This window comes from Diceros bicornis, chromosome 25 (assembly GCF_020826845.1).
Source record: "Diceros bicornis minor isolate mBicDic1 chromosome 25, mDicBic1.mat.cur, whole genome shotgun sequence".
Lineage (NCBI taxonomy): Eukaryota > Metazoa > Chordata > Mammalia > Perissodactyla > Rhinocerotidae > Diceros > Diceros bicornis.
Window position 1 is genome coordinate 46,031,736 of NC_080764.1, and position 16,421 is coordinate 46,048,156.

Below are 16,421 nucleotides of genomic sequence, written 5' to 3' on the forward strand. Positions count from 1 at the left end.
GATACAGCAAAAGTAGTACTATTAGAGAAGTTTATAGCAATACAGCCTATCTCAAGAAACAAGAATAATCTCAAATAAACAATCTAACAGTACACCTAAAAGAACTAGAAAAAGTAGAACAAAAGAAGCCCAAAGTCAGTAGAAGGAAGGAAATAATAAAAATCAGAGTGGAGATAAATGATATAGATACTAAAAAGGCAATAGAAAAGATCAATGAAACTAAGAGCTGGGTCTTTGAAAAGATAAGCAAAATTGACAAACTCTTAGCTAGACTCACTAAGAAAAAAAAGAGAGAAGGCTCAAATTAATAAAATCAGAAATGAAAGAGGAGAAATTACAACAGATACCATAGAAATACAAAGATTCATAAGAGAATACTATGAAAATCTATATGCCAGCAAATTAGGTAACCTAGAAGAAATGGATAAATTCCTAGAATCACACAACCTTTCAAAACTGAATGAAGAAGAAACAGAGAATCTGAAGAGACCAATCACTAGCAAGGAGATTGAAACAGTAATCAAAAAACCTCCCAAAAAGACAAGAGTCAAGAATGGAGTGGCTTCCCCAGTGAATTCTACCAAACATTCAAAGAAAGTTTAATACCTATTCTTCTTAAACTCTTCCAAAAAATTGAAGAAGATAGAATACTTCCTTACTCATTTCACAAGACCAACATTACCTTGATACAAAAACCAGACAAGGACAACACAAAAAAATAAAATTGGGGGCCAGCCTGGTAGGGTAGTGGTTAAGTTTGTGCACTCCTCTTCAGCTGTATGCAGTTCGCAGTCTTGGATCCAGGCAGTGGACCTACGCACTGCTTATCAAGCCACGCTGTGGCAGGCATCCCATATAAAGTAGAGGAAGATGGGCACAGACATTAGCCAAGGGCCAATCTTCCTCAGCAAAAAGAGGAGGATTGGCAACAGATGTTAGCTCAGAGCTAATCTTCCCCACCAAAATAAATAAATAAAACAAAATAAAATAAAATTACAGGCCAATATTGCTGATGAACATAGATACAAAAATCCTCAACAAAATATTAGCAAATCGAATACAACAATACATTAAAAGGATCATACACCATGATCAAGTGGGGTTTATTCCAGAGATGCAAGGATGGTTCAAATTCTGTAAAATAATCAATGTGACATACCACATTAACAAAATGAGAATAAAAATCATATGATCATCTCAATAGATGCAGAGAAAGCATTCAGCAAGATTCAGCATCCATTTATGATAAAAATTCTCAATAAAAAGGGGTTTAAAGGAAAGTACCTCAACATAATAAAGACCATATATGACAAACCCACAACCAATATCACATTCAATGGTGAAAAACTGAAAGCTATTCCTATAAGAACGGGAACAAGACGAGGATGCCCACTCTCACCGCTCTTATTCAATATTTTATTGGAAGTCCTAGTCAGAGAAATTAGGCAAGAAAAAGAAATAAAAGATATCCAAATTGGAAAGAAAGAAGTAACACTGTCACTGTTTGTGACGGATATGATTTTATGTATAGAAAACCCTGAAAAAATCCATCAAAAAACTTTTTAGAAATAATAAACTAAGTTGCAGGATAAAAAAATCATACAAAACTCAGTTGTATTTCCATCCACTAACAATGAAATAACAGAAAGAGAAATCAAGAATACAATTCTTTTTACAATTGCAACAAGAAGAAAATATCTAGGAATAAATTTAGCCAAGGAAGTGAAAGACTTGTACACTAAAAACTATAAGACATTGTTGATAGAAATCAAAAACACAAAGAAATGGAAAGATGTTCTATGCTTATGAATTGGAGGAACAATCATAATTATAAAGGCCATACTACCTAAAGGAATTTACAGATTCATTGCAATCCCTATCAAAGTCCCAACAACATTTTTCATGGAAATATAACAAAGAATCCTAAATCTTATATGGAATTATAAAAGATTCTGAATAATCAAAGCAATCCTAAGAATAAAGAACAAAGCTTGAAATATCACACTCCCTGATTTCGAGGATACTACAAAGCTATAGTAATCAAAACAGCATGGTACTGGCAGAAAAACAGACACACAGATCAATGCAACAGAATTAAGAGCCCAGAAATAAAAACCCACATTATGGACAACTAATTTTTGACAAAGGAGCCAAGAACATACAATAGAGAAAGGAAAGTCTCTTCAATAAATGGTGTTGGGAAAACTGGACAGCCACATGCAAAAGAATGAAAGTAGAGCATTATCTTGCACCATACAGAAAAATTAACTCAAAATGTATTAAAGACTTGAATGTAAGACCTGAAACCATAAAACTGCTAGAAGAAATCATAGGCAGTGTGCCCAATGATATTGGTCTTAGCAACATCTTTTTGGAAATGTCTCCACAGGCAAGGAAACAAAATAAAAAATAAACAAATGGTACCATATCAAACTAAAAAGCTTCTGCAAAGCAAAGGAAATCATCAACAAAATGAAAAGTCAACCTACCAAGTGGAAGAAGATATTTGCAAATCATATATCTGATAAGGGGCTAATATCCAAAATATATAAAGAACTTATGCACATGACTTAACAACAAGAAAACAAACAATCTGATTTAAAAATGTGCAGAGGGGGCCAGCCCGGTGGTATAGTGGGTAACTTCATATGCTCCGCTTCTGTGGTCCAGGGTTCACGGGTTCAGATCCCAAGTGCCAACCTATGCACCGCTTATCAAGCCATGCTGTGGTGATGTCCTATATAAAGTAGAGGAAGATGGGCCGTAGAGGTTAGCCCAGGGGCAGTCTTCCTCAGTAAAAACAGGAGGACTGGCAGCAGCTGTTAGCTCAGGGCTAATCTTCCTCACACACAAAAAAAATTGTGCAGAGGATCTGAACAGACATTTTTCCAAAGACGATGTACAGATTGCCAACTGGCACATGAAAAGATGTTCAACATCACTAATCATTAGGAAAATGCAAATCAACACTACAATGAGATTGAGATATCACGTCAAGCCCATCAGAAAGGCTATTATTAAAAAGACAAGAAAAAACAAGTGTTGGAGAGGATGTGGAGAAAAGGGAACTCTGATACATTGCTTGTGGGAATGTAAATTTGTGTAGCCACTATGGAAAACAGTATGGAGATGCCTTAAAAAATTAAAAATAAAACTGTCCTATGATCCAGCTAGCCCACTTCTCAGTATTTATCCAAAGAACACAAAAACACTAATTTGAAAAGATATATGCAGCCCTATGTTCATTGTAACATTATTCACAATAGCTAAAACTCAGAAACCACCTAAGTGATGATCAATGGATGAATGGATAAAAAGTTGTGGTATATATACAATGGAATACTATTCAGCCGTAAAAAAGATGAAATCTTATCATTTGTGACAACATGGATGGGCTAAGCAAAAAATGTCAGACAGAGAAAGACAAATACCATATTATTTCACTCATGTGGAATATAAACAAATAAAACACATAGATAAGGAGAACAGATTGTTGGTTACCAGAGGAGAAGGGAAGTTGGGGAAGGGTGAAAGTGGTAAAGGGGCACATGTGTATGGTGAGGGATGGAAATTAGACTTTTGATGCTGAACACGAAGTAATCTATACAGGAGTTGAAATACAATGATGTACACCTGAAGTTTATATAATCTTATAAACCAATGTTACCTCAATAATAAATAAATAAATAAAAATTTTAAAAAGAGTAAGGAAGGACATGATGACATTTGTACTCCACAGCAGTGTTAGAATGGTTTAGATTGATGACTAAGAGTAAAGAAAGAAGTTCTACTTAGGAGGTCACTGCAGTCATTAGCTAATTCCAGTAACAACTAGTATTTATTTTATGTTTATTATGAGCCTCATGTTATTCTAAATGTTTTACTTGCTTTATCTCATTTAGTCTCATCAAAAACTTCATGAGGGAGGTAACATTATTTCACAGATTTTTCAGAGGAGTAACCTGACTCATAGGCTAAGCAACCTGCTCAAGGTCACAGGTCACATAGCTAGTAAATAAGTAACAGAACCAGGATTCAAAACCAGCTAGTCTCTTTCCACATCCCATACTCTTAATTTCTTTCTTATATTCTACATCACAAGAAAGATCATATTGACTTATTTTAAAATGTATAGAAGTATGGTATTGGTGGAGAAAAGTGTGCTGGAAAAAGTGATGTTAAGGAGGAAAAATTGACAAGGGTTGGGAATGGGATTAGACGGGTGCTGCGTGGATAAGGAAGAGAGAGAGAATCGAGGATGATATCCAAGTTTCCAGCTTGGGCAAGTGAGGAAGTACTTGTGAGGAAGAAGGATTTTGAGGATGGGGATAAATTGGGAAAAGACACATTGTACTGTATGCGCTCGTGGGATATCAGGTGGAGCTGCTGGATAGGTAGTTGTCACTGTTGGTGTGGATGGCTATCTGGAATGGAGGTTTAGATTCACGTTGTCAACTTCAGGTGGTCGTTGAAACCAGTTAGGCTACATTCATTCAAAGACAGTGTGTAGTGAGAGAAGAGGACAAACGATGGGATCCTGAGGTACTTGAAAACTGAAAGGACATCAAAAGGGAGAATGTCTCGCTAAAAAAATAGACAAATAAGAGTTAATCCAGGAGAATGTGATGTCATTGAAGACAGAGGAATCAAGTGTTTCGAGAGTGAGAAAGCAGAGATACACAAATGAAAACCTGACTGCTCCAACAGAAGTTGCAAGAAGTCACAAAATTGTAGAAACACTTCGATGGCAATTTTGGCAAATTACTGGAGGCTCAGTATGGACTAACACGAGACTGAAAAATCTCTGGAGGCACAGCCTTAGGGGACCATAACCTTTTGTGGGCTTTCCCTCCAGGAACCTACTAGGTTCTCACAGTGTGGATTCAGAAAGACGCCCTCAGGGATCTGGCAGGGGAAGGGAGAACAAGCCTCCTGAACATCTCCATAACAAAGGCTTACTCTCTGAGGAATGGTTTCCCTTGAATTTAGGAAGTGGAATCCTCCACCTGTCAGCCCCCTCCAGCCTTCACATCCCACTTAGGGTGGAAAAGCACAGTCCACAAGGAACATGGCTTCAAGAAGACAGACTGGGAGAGTTACAGCTGGGGAAGGGAATAGGGGGCGGGGGCAAAAAGGCTCTACCGCTGGAAAAGGGACAGAAACTGTAGTGAGGCTATAACCACAGGGCTTTCACATTCCCCTCAGGGAGAGTAAACTTGAGAAAAGCTTCTTCCTGACTTTAGGCCTGTGACTTCTCTTTACTTAGAGTGTTTACTTTACAAAGCTTGTCGCTGTAAGTTCCTTCCCTTTCCCCTTGAGATGTAAATCTTTTTGGAAGCCTCTTGCCAGGATTTTCTCAAGGACTTGGGAGCATCCTGTCCTGTAGAGAGGAGAAGTTTACTTTTCCTCTGGGTAAAGCCACTTAGAAATCAGATGGCCTAAGATCCACCCACCCCAGCTCCTGAAAACTCCCCCACCTTTTATGGAGCAGAGCTGTGTATCCAGACCTGGTCTGTGCTCTCCCCCTATTACTGGCAATAGTATTGTTACCACCCAAAAGGGGGTCTCGTCTGCCCGCTACAAGACGTGCCAATAGTCAAGAGACAAGGTAGTAGGAAAGAAGGGACTTTTTATTACAGCTTGCTAGCAAGAGGGAAGATGGCTGGCTCATGTCCAAGAAAACCATTTTACAAAACAAAGACTACAGCCCAGTTATACGGGGGCCTGGTCTCCAGGTGGGGGAGGCATCTGGTCTCCAGGTGGGGCAGGCATCTCTTCTTAGTTCCTGATAGTCTTGTTTTATTGGATATGCATCAGAGACCACAGCAATGCCATATACCCTGATCTTTCAGTTGTCGTTGATGATGGTTATCAGCATACACTCTCTGCTGGGGGTCATCACATTCCTAAGGAACTCAAAAGAACAAAGTTATCAACTTATGGAAGCTGGGAGGGGCCATAAAATCCACAGCGCTTGTCTGGTTTAGTTAATCAGAGGTCATTCAAAGTTACAATATGGTTTCTTTTCTACAATATGGCTTCCCTTATGTCAACCTTGTGTTGAGCCGGTATCAGTATCAGAATAAAATCAACTTCTATTTGAAAAAAAAAAAGAATGAAGAAGCAGCTAATAGTGTAAAATATTGCAGAGATGTCAGTTAAAATAGTGTGACTCTCTCCAGTGGACGTAAACCACAAGGAGGTAACATAGGACTGTGAAAAGAAAAATTTGGGGTAGAATTTTCCTGACAGTGAGAAATTTTTAACCTATATTGGATGCTTCAAGAAAATGTGACTTTTGAAAAAATGCAAGGAAACAATAAGAAAGGTCCAGTTTCAGAAAAGGGAAATTGGACTTAACTTTGCTGTTTCAAGCAACAGGTATCGACTTCAGCTAACTTAAAAACAAAACGGAAAATTCTTTAAACCTTGAAGTGTCTCAATGTAATCCAGAACAGAAATGAGGCAAGCCCTCTAGAAGGATGAGGTAGGCAGCCTCCACAGGGGCCACCACTGATCCCTGCCTCCCAGCATTCATGCCCTTTTAACTCCTTTCCCCTTGAGTGTAGGCTGGACCTAGTGACTCACGTCTAGTGAATAAAATATGACAAAGTGATAGCGGGTCATCCTCAAGATCAGGTTACAAAACACCATGACTTGTGTCTTGGTCTCTCTCTTTCTCCCAGCTTTTGCTCTGGGGGATACAAGTAGCTTTAAGTTTGGTATGTGGGAGGGGTAGATAACTTGTCTCTTTGGTTCCACAAATCTGTAGATAATAGAAACTGTATCTGAGCAGCTATACTTAAGAAGCTATATCTGAGGTTCCTCATTTGCACCTGACCCTGATTTATATAAAGTACTTCTGGGCTTTGAGCTGGTATTGTAACTAGATGAGACTTTGGGGGACCTTAGGAGAGGCTGCGTATCTTTTTAATACGGTAGGAACATGAATTGCTGGGGGCTAGAGGGTAGACTCTAGTAGGCAGCCATTAAAGTAGCCCTCATTGATCTTCACCTCCTGGTATTCATACCGTTAGGTAATCCCTTCCTCTTAAAGGTGAGGTGGGCCTAGTAACTCTTTTCAAATGAATAAAATACAGCAAAAGTGACGGGATGTAATTTCAAGATGAGATAACAAAAAGACTGTGGCTTCTGCCTGGTTCTCCACTCTTTCTCAAGCTCCCTCCAAGCCCTAGCTCTGGCAAAGCAGCTTTGAAGAAAGCAAGTAGCCCCACCTAGAGGCCCACGTGGCAGAAACGATATCTCAGGCCAGTAGCAGAGAGGACCTCAGGCCTGTGAGCAGCCTTAGGAGTGGCCAGGGAATGAATCTTTTGCCACCCAAGCCTTGAAAGGACCAAAACCACAGGCAAAACGTGGTTGTGAGAGACAAAACTGTAAGAGAATAAATGTTGATTTTATTATTACACTAGAGTAGATAACTAATATAAAGAGCAACCAGGGAGCATGTAGCTCTATCCGGACATCCTCTCCATCTCTCTGCTCAGCTTCTCTGTACTTCTCTCTCTGTGCACATCATGGTAGAAAACACAGATGCCCTTGGGCCCAAGTGTCTGGGCAGTCTCCTGTCTCCTCTATATCAAGTATGGCCAAAGGAGCAGGACCTCACTGTGCACCCTCCACAGCCACCATTGCTGCTAGGTGAGGCTGGGCCAGTTCAGCGAGGTCCCGAAAAGCGAAGCACACGCAACTTCAGCAAAGATACTAAGAGAGATTTCATTTCGAGTTTCTTAAAGCCATGATTTTACAATTGACATGACAAACATCACCAAATACACATCACCTTGAAATTTCTATATTTCCCCAATCTAACAACTTCTATCAAGAATTTTAAGTCATTTTTGGATCATTCAACTATGTGGTATTTTAATTGCTTTTCACATGCCTGGGGAAACTCTTTCTTGAAGACAGAAATTATTGTCACTTTCTAAAATACTTAATACAAGGGAATACCAATCATTCCTGATCTGAGTTTCAGAGCCAAATACTCCTTTGGTAGTTTAGGTAAAAGTAACAGTAAAATTAAGGGGAGAAATACAGCCTGCTCCACCCACACATAAGAGATTTAAAATGATCAATTTGAATAACTCAAGGTAGTAACTGAAAAGCTAACATACCTATTAAACTATTCATTTATATTATTTTTAATAACATAAGAGAACAATGAAAAAGTTGCCAGAGAATTAAACCAAAATACACATAGGTTTAAAAGGATAAAAATTGTCCAATAGGCCACATTTAAACTTGGTCCTGTTAAAGTATTAAAAAGTACAAGGTGCTAAATATAACCAAAATAATTAATAATGTAAAAATGTGGATGGAGGCAAAAAAGGAGATTTGTTTGAGATATAACTTTCTTGCTTCTAAAAGATCTGTGATGTGGTACAATAAAAACACGGGTGCCATAAAACTCAAAATGGGTGGTTAAAACAATGAAAATAAAAGAAAGGAGATTTAAAAACCCAAAGGGACAATAAGAAACATTAAAATGTTAAAAATAAATTTTTTAAAACTTTTAACTGAAATTTTTTCATTTATTCATGTGTTGTACATTTACTCACTCATTCATCAGGTATATATTAAGGACTGTTTTATGTCAGGCCTTCTGATAAATTCTGAACAAGACAGATGCTATACTTGTCCTCTTGGAGTATTCTGAAATCTTTTTCTGAAAACTAATATCTAGATTCTGAAAGTATGCCAGCCCAGAGTGAAAGAAGGAAAAGGAAATTCCAGGCAATACGTTTTGTAAATGTTGGAACATGTCTGGGAGGCAAGAGCACTTTTGTCCTGCTCTACCATTGACAGCAAGATTTCCACACACGGTAGATCAGGGGATGTGAAGACCAGGACTGTTATTGAGTTATCTTTAGGAATCAAGTATGCAGAAAAGGCTGCAGCTCATATTTAGATACCTTGAGGACATTGTAGTGTTTGATTACGTAACTGAGCTGATGGAGTCCTGTCTAAAGAGAGCAGACAAAGCATAATGTGCAACTTCACATTCACAGATTTTTAACCCAATCTCTACTTAAAAGATTTCCCATTTTTTGTTAACATAGAAGTATGCTGATTTTTTTAACATAGAAGTATACACACACACATACACAAAGGAAATAAAAAAGGATTTGAGTGGTTAGCTTTCTTCATGATAAGCTATGCTACTCTGCTTCCTTTCTACTTGGGGTCCAAATTTTAAGTCTTTCAAAGACCAATGTGAACAGAGAAGGTGTATATTTTCCTTGTATGAGTTAAACAAGCAATTGAAAAGCAAAAATGTAAGCCATGAATAAGACATGTCACCAACACTAAATCCAAGTGGAGGTTAGTCATCTTAAGTCCTTGTACCAGTCGCTTCTTCATTTGTGTATGCCATGAATAGTTAATGCTCACTTAGCATATGTCAGACATTAGAGGTAGGGGGCCTGGTGACGCTCAGACAAAGCCCTTGTCCTTATAGACTATATAGTCTAACAGAAGAGGCAGACGCACTCATGCCTGTGTGCACACACACATGCACAAACTAATACAGTTGTGTCACTTAACAATGGGCATATGTTCTGAGAAATGTATCGTTAGGAGATTTCATCATTGTACGAACATCATAGAGTGTAGTTACACAAATGTAGATGGTATAGCTTGCTACACCCCAAGCTATATGGTACTAATCTTATGGGACCACTGTCGTATATGCGGTCCCTCATTGACTGAAGTGTTGTTATGTGGTGCACGACTGTGTATGGTCCAGTTAGTGCTAACTGCTTTGAAGAAAGAAAGGTAAGGAGATAGATAGTGACGGGTGGGGTGGGTAGCTCTTATGGAGAGGTTACAATGGAAGATCTCTCTGAGGAGATGGTCTTTGAAAGCAATCTGCATTAAATGAGGAAAAAAGCATCCAAAAATTGGGGGAAAGAAAATTGTAGGAAGAGACAGCAGCCAGTGTACAGACTGTAACGAAAACAGGCTTGGCATAGCCATAGAGTCACAAGAAAGACCGATGTGTATAGGAAAGGAAGAAAGGAGGTCATAGAAGGAACACATAATACAATATACACAGATATAACAGTTAATACAAGAATTTGTAGGCCATTGAGAGGGCTTTAGATTTTATTGTTAGTGCAATGAAAAGCCATTGAGCATGACATGGTCATCTCCGTTACTATCTTGTGGCAACATTTCCAATTCAACTTTCCCAAAACTGAATTATCTTTCCCATTCCTTCCCCCAAAAGTATTTATACCTTCTAATTCCTCCATGACATTTAAAAATCAAGATTCTGTCCTTCACGCACATACAATATATATGGTAACTATCGATTCCTTCTTCTTCCTTACCTCCACCACCACGCGTACAGAAAGGTACACTAGGCATCTGAGCACCAGAATCCTAGTCCTTGCTCTGTAACGTACTTGCTGAATGGGGTTTAGCAGGTCTCCCAACCTCTCTGAGTCTGTTTTCTCAGTTTAAGACAAAAATAATTGATGGTTATTGTCAGGATTGTTATTTATGTTGTGCTTATTATATGCCAGGTTCCTCACAAACAACTGATTTACAGATAAAGAAATTGAGAAGCAAGTAGGCAAATTAAGTTGCCCTAAATTAGGCATCTAGTACGAGGTGGATTGGGGATTTGAAGGCAACTTTCTCACTGCAGAGGCAAGGCATTTAATAAGTATGCTATCCTTCCTTTAAAATGAAGTTGTGTATGAGAGTATGTTCTGAAATAAAAATCAAAGTATTGTCTTCTTCATCCACTACTTGACATATTTTAGAGATCTAACTTCATTGAGTACTTATTCTAACACTTATTCTGATTCATGCTGGTCCTGGGGATGGAGAAATGGGAGACCCCAATCTTGCCTTCAAGTAGTGTCAAAATTTTAGATCAATATCTACGGGATTCTGCTTGAGCCTATTTCCTTAGGGATGGAGGAGAGCAGGAAGGTTGCATATACAAATGGGTGTGTCAGTCAGTCTTGAAGGACAGAGTTTTTAAGCTAAAGTTCACACTTAGTCTTAACGTCTCCCTAGCCACCACACTGGGTCAAGTCCTCATTGCCACAAGGAGCGTTAAAGCTGGAAGGAGCCTCAGGATTCAGTAATTTCAGGCCAGTGAGTGTCCACTTGTTGGAACCACACTGTATGTGCTCAGCATTTGTGCTCTTCTCGTTTATATTTTCAATACTATCATTGTCCTCTTATGGCTTGTTTGTTAAACCTCTCCTCTACCTTTCTCATTCTGTTGTTTGTAATATTGATTTAGCAGTTTCCTATGCCTACTTGCATTTTGTGTGTGCGAGGAAGATCAGCCCTGAGCTAACATCCGATGCCAATCCTCCTCTTTTTTGCTGGGGAAGACTGGCCCTGAGCTAACATCTGTGCCCATCTTCCTCTACTTTATACGAGATGCCGCCACAGCACGGCTTGACAAGCTGTTTGCCGGTCTGTACCCAGGATCTGAACCCGCGAACCTTGGGCCGCCACAGTGGAATGCACGAATTTAACCACTACGCCCCCGTTCCGGCCCAACCTACTTGTATTTTAAATAATTTAATGTCATATTTTCTTTGCCCTTTTAGGTTTTTCCTTATTTCCCTCAACTCTTTTTTTTTTTTCACTTTATCCAAACTTTCATTTCTTCTTTCACTCAATCCATTGAGAGTGTGAGCCACTTATATCCCTTGACCATCTCATCTAAAATTGCATTCTGTCTATCTCTTTCTCCTTATTCTGTTTTCTTTTTCTTTTTAGCGCTTATCTCTGCCAAACCTCCTCTGTTCTCGTTTATTATCTAACTCCCCTATTCTGCGTTAGCAGGATTCTCTGTCTGCGTGTGTTCCCTGCTCTCTTCCCAGTCACTGCTGCACGCCTGCTACAAGTTATGTGCTCAGCACTTATTTGTTCCATTGAATGAATCTAATTTTATAAAATGTCCAGAGGTACATATTCTTCTAATGTGAGCTCTGTGTTTTTCTTTTGCAGGCTATGTTGCTTTCCTTCTTTGTGTTGCAATATTTTTTAATAGATTCAACATTGGGGTGAATTTATCTTTGTTAACATATCTCTGAATGTGGGCAAATTTACAAGCATCTGCTATTGACTGGAAATAGAGTAGACGTATTCTATTGCTTCATGGCTTCTTCTACCTGGGCATCGCTTGTCTCTTCCCCTTCGGTCTGGAGTTGGAGTGCTGCTTCTTCAGCTTTCCCCTATTCAGTTACCTAAAGGAGGAGGGGAAGCAGCTAGGACCACCAGCAGCCACAGTTATGCAATTTTGTATTTGCATTTTGTTGCCCTCTATGTTTCTTAAAATTCTGCCTAAGAGTCATGGTTTACCTATTGTGTTGGGAGCATATGCTACTCAATTAAGGCACCTTGCAAATTTGATTCCTGTCTTGGGACAAACTGGTTACTTCAGTGATAAGTTCATTTTGACACATGGTCGTTCTTTTAATTTGGTGTGGAAACATGTTTTGTCTTGGCAGTTTGTTGCTGTTGCTCTTTAATTGTAAAAATGGCTTTAGGAAGTTCTTTTTCACGCTCCTATTTCGTGCCCTTGTAGTGGGTTGAATGATGGCTTCCAAAAAGATATGTCTACGAACCTATGAATGTCACCTTATTTGGAATGGGGATCTTTCCAGATGTAGCTAGGTTAAGGATCTTGAGATGAGATCATCCTGGATGATGTGGGTGGGCCCTGAATCTAATGACAAATATCTTGATAAGACACACCAAGGAGAGACACACAGAAAGAAGGAGGAAAAGACCAAGCAAAGAGGGAGGTAAAGATTTGAGTTCTGCAGCCACAACCCAAGAAAACTTGGAGCCACAGAAGCCAGAAGAGGCAAGAAAGGATTCTCCTCTAGAGTCTTAAGAGGGAGCACAGCCCTGCCTGCTAATACCTTGATTTCAGAATTCTGACCTCCAAAACTGTGACAGAATAAATTTGTTTGTTTTAAGCCACTCAGTTTGTAGTAATTTGTCATGGCAGCCCTAGGAAACTAATATAGTCCTTTATGCTAGATAGCATCATTCCAGGTAAGGGGGAAATTCTCTCCTTTATTTGAATGAATGCTGCCATTGTTAGAGAGTGAAGGCAGAAAAAAAGCCAATGGGAAGCTCTGGTCACATGTATTCTCTTGAAGTCCTTCCATTGAAATGTTAACATGACATTCATATGCCCTTGAGAGAGCAGCTTCTGAGCAGAGCATTCTCTTCTTTCCGTTGTCTGCCCAGGCCCCACAACTAATGAATTCTTCATTTGCTGAAACAGCACAGCACTCTTTTGAAAAGTGTGTTTTCTGTGTTGTCTGTGTAGGTGGAGGTGTTTGTGGAAGGGTCCATGATATTTCCTGGATTCTACCCTCATTTTGTTGCAAATTGCAGTGTATTTAGCAGGTTGTCCAAGCAATATAAGTGGAAGAAAAAACCATTTTCTAATTTTGAGGTAAGGATTTCCCCCCACTTTAAAATCTTCAGTTGTGTTTTAGAAAGAGCAAAGTTTATAAACCTGTACTTACAGTCTTGTCTTTTTTTGCAGTAATTTACCTTGCTATTGTGATCTAAGAAGATAGTTGATATATTGGCTAATTGCTCTCCCCATTGTCAATTTTGATCAGACTTTATATGTGTGTGTGTGTGTTATTAAACACAAACATAAGTACCATAAACATAAATTTTTGATCTTATAAAATAACTGTGCAACCAAAATAACCACTCACATAGCGTAAACTTTAATGGTTTGCTGCTTATTAGACATGCTCAGGACCAGAGTTCTTTCCTGCCTCCCACGTGTACATGGTGGATATCTTAGACTATTCTCCATTGCATAGAATTGCTGTTTTTGTAGAATGTTGTAGAATGACATTGTAGAATGTCAGTGATACCACTGACGCATATTCTGTCCACTTCACATGCCAACTCACTGATTTCTTCCAAAATACATATCTCACTAAACCATAGATTACAATCCCCTTCAGAGGAGAGATATCTAAAAAATATGACATGACTGGGGCTGGCCTGGTGGCATAGTGGCTAAGTTTATACGCTCCACTTCAGGGGCCCAGGTTTCATGGGTTTGGATCCTGGGTGTGGACATATACAGCATTCATCAAGCCGTGCTGTGGTGGCATCCCACATGCAAAATAGAGGAACATTGGCACAGATATTAGCTCAGGGACCATCTTCCTCACCAAAAAAATAAATAAATAAAAATAAAAGATACATGACTAAAAACATATGATCTTATCAAAATATTTCTTTAACCTCTCAAATGCTATATTTCCAAAATACATTCAGTACCACACAGTGTGAATTCTCTAAAGCAATGCAAATGAATGGAAATGCAATGGGAGAAGTTTTTCCAAAAGGTCCCCCTGTGTCTTGAGATAAAGCCTAGTCTGTTCTGATTTAACCTCCTCATTTCAATGACCTAGAAAAAGGTGGGAGTCGGCAACACATTAATTAAATTCACAGCTGTTTCTTAATTGAAAAGTGTAGCACATACCAGCAAAGGACAGAGACTCTGAAGTTAAAAAGGAGAGTACAGAAAAAAAATATACCCAAGCTGGAAAAGAATCTAAAAACCAAATTCCATTGGTTGAAGATGCTTGAGAAGGTGTTCATAGTCCAACGACTCTCAGGTAGAAGATGAGAGTAAGAATATGGCAATACTATAATCTTTTTGTTTTTTGCTGAGGAAGATTTGCCCTAAGCTAACATTTGTTGCCAACCTGCCTCCTTTTATATGTGAGCCACTGCCACAGCATGGCCACTGACAGACGAGTGGTGTAAGTATGCACCTGGGAGCCAAACCTGGGCCACCAAAGCAGAGAGCACCAAACTTAACTATTGGGCCACCGGGGCTGGCCCCATTTTAAGTGGCCAGGAATCCAGCTTAGGAGAGATAGGCACATAGAAGGATGTCATTCAGCACACTGAGATGCAAGTAGCCCCTTAAAAGATGTGTTAATCTCGTTTGTGTAAATACAAAGGATCAATTTTAAAAAGTAGCAAGAAGAGATAGGTGAAAGAAATAATGACTTGTAAAAATAAGAATTTATATATGGTACCACAAATCGAATTTGGAAGAGTCAGATCACATGAACTTTAAAACTGCTCTCGGGGCTGGCCCGGTGGTGCAAGCGGTTAAGTGCGCGCTCCGCTGCGGCGGCCCGGGGTTCGCTCGTTCGGATCCGGGAGCGCACGGACGCACTGCTTGGCAAGCCATGCTGTGGCGGCGTCCCATATAAAGTGGAGGAAGATGGGCACAGATGTTAGCCCAGGGCCGTCTTCCTCAGCAAAAAAAAGAGGAGGATTGGCGGATATTAGCACAGGGTTGATCTCCTCACAAAAAAAAAAAAAAAACTGCTCTCAATTTATAGGTGAGGAATATGACACCAAGAAAGCTTAAGGTCCTAGCCCAGGATCCTAAGGCAATATTTGACAGAACCTGAGGTAAAGTTTAAGTCTCCTGACTACTAGTTTCTGTACGGGACCCCTGCGCCACTGCTGGGTTTGACTTGCACATCGGCATCAGGAATATGACAAGATCCTGACTCTAATATAGGAGATTCCTGGTAAGGAAGCTTTAGTAGAAAGTTAAAATTCCATATCAATTTCTTGGTGGAATAAAGGAAGCAGAGAGATGATCAATGCAAATGAATGCAAGAACGGTTGGTGGTGGTATCATTTCTTCTTGACAGACCATTTAGTAATAGGTTCCAAACTGACATGTAGAAAGTGACAAAGAGCATCATACTTACAGTCAGAAGACTTTTGATTGAAAGCTTGAACATTTATTTCAGTATTGTGATTTTCAGGTTTAAAATTTACAAATTAAATCTAAACATAATTAATTAATTAATTTGCCAATTAAAGTTAATACCTGTAAAACATTAAGTGGTATTAAGGTTATACTGCTTGACAAAGCTGTGGTGAGGATCAAATAAAAAAAAATTATAGGAAAAACTCTATAAAAGAGAATACTCGTATAAACTAATATATAATTTGCCTGAATCCTGACTTAATGACATGCTCTAACTTCCCCAGCAGAGTCCATTGGACTGAGTTCATGCAGCTGCAGTAGCTTGTTAGAAAGTCTATCCAGTAAAGGAACAGATATTCAGGGGACATGAACTAGAACTAGACATGCCCTCACTAGACATGGAGTGAATGCTTCCTGCATCTAACGTCACCCGGAGGATAGTAAGTTGCTATTCTGCGTATGTGTAATCTGTAAGAAAACTTAAGGTTTCTAAAGTCATTGATTAATACGAATGCCCGGAAGAAGTCAGCCCAGACTCAGTGTCTAGCATCTAGCAAGATGTAGTGGAAATGGCAAAAGAATGACCTGTTCGTATGCTGGCTTCACTGCTCACGGGCAGTGTGACGTGGGAAAGTCA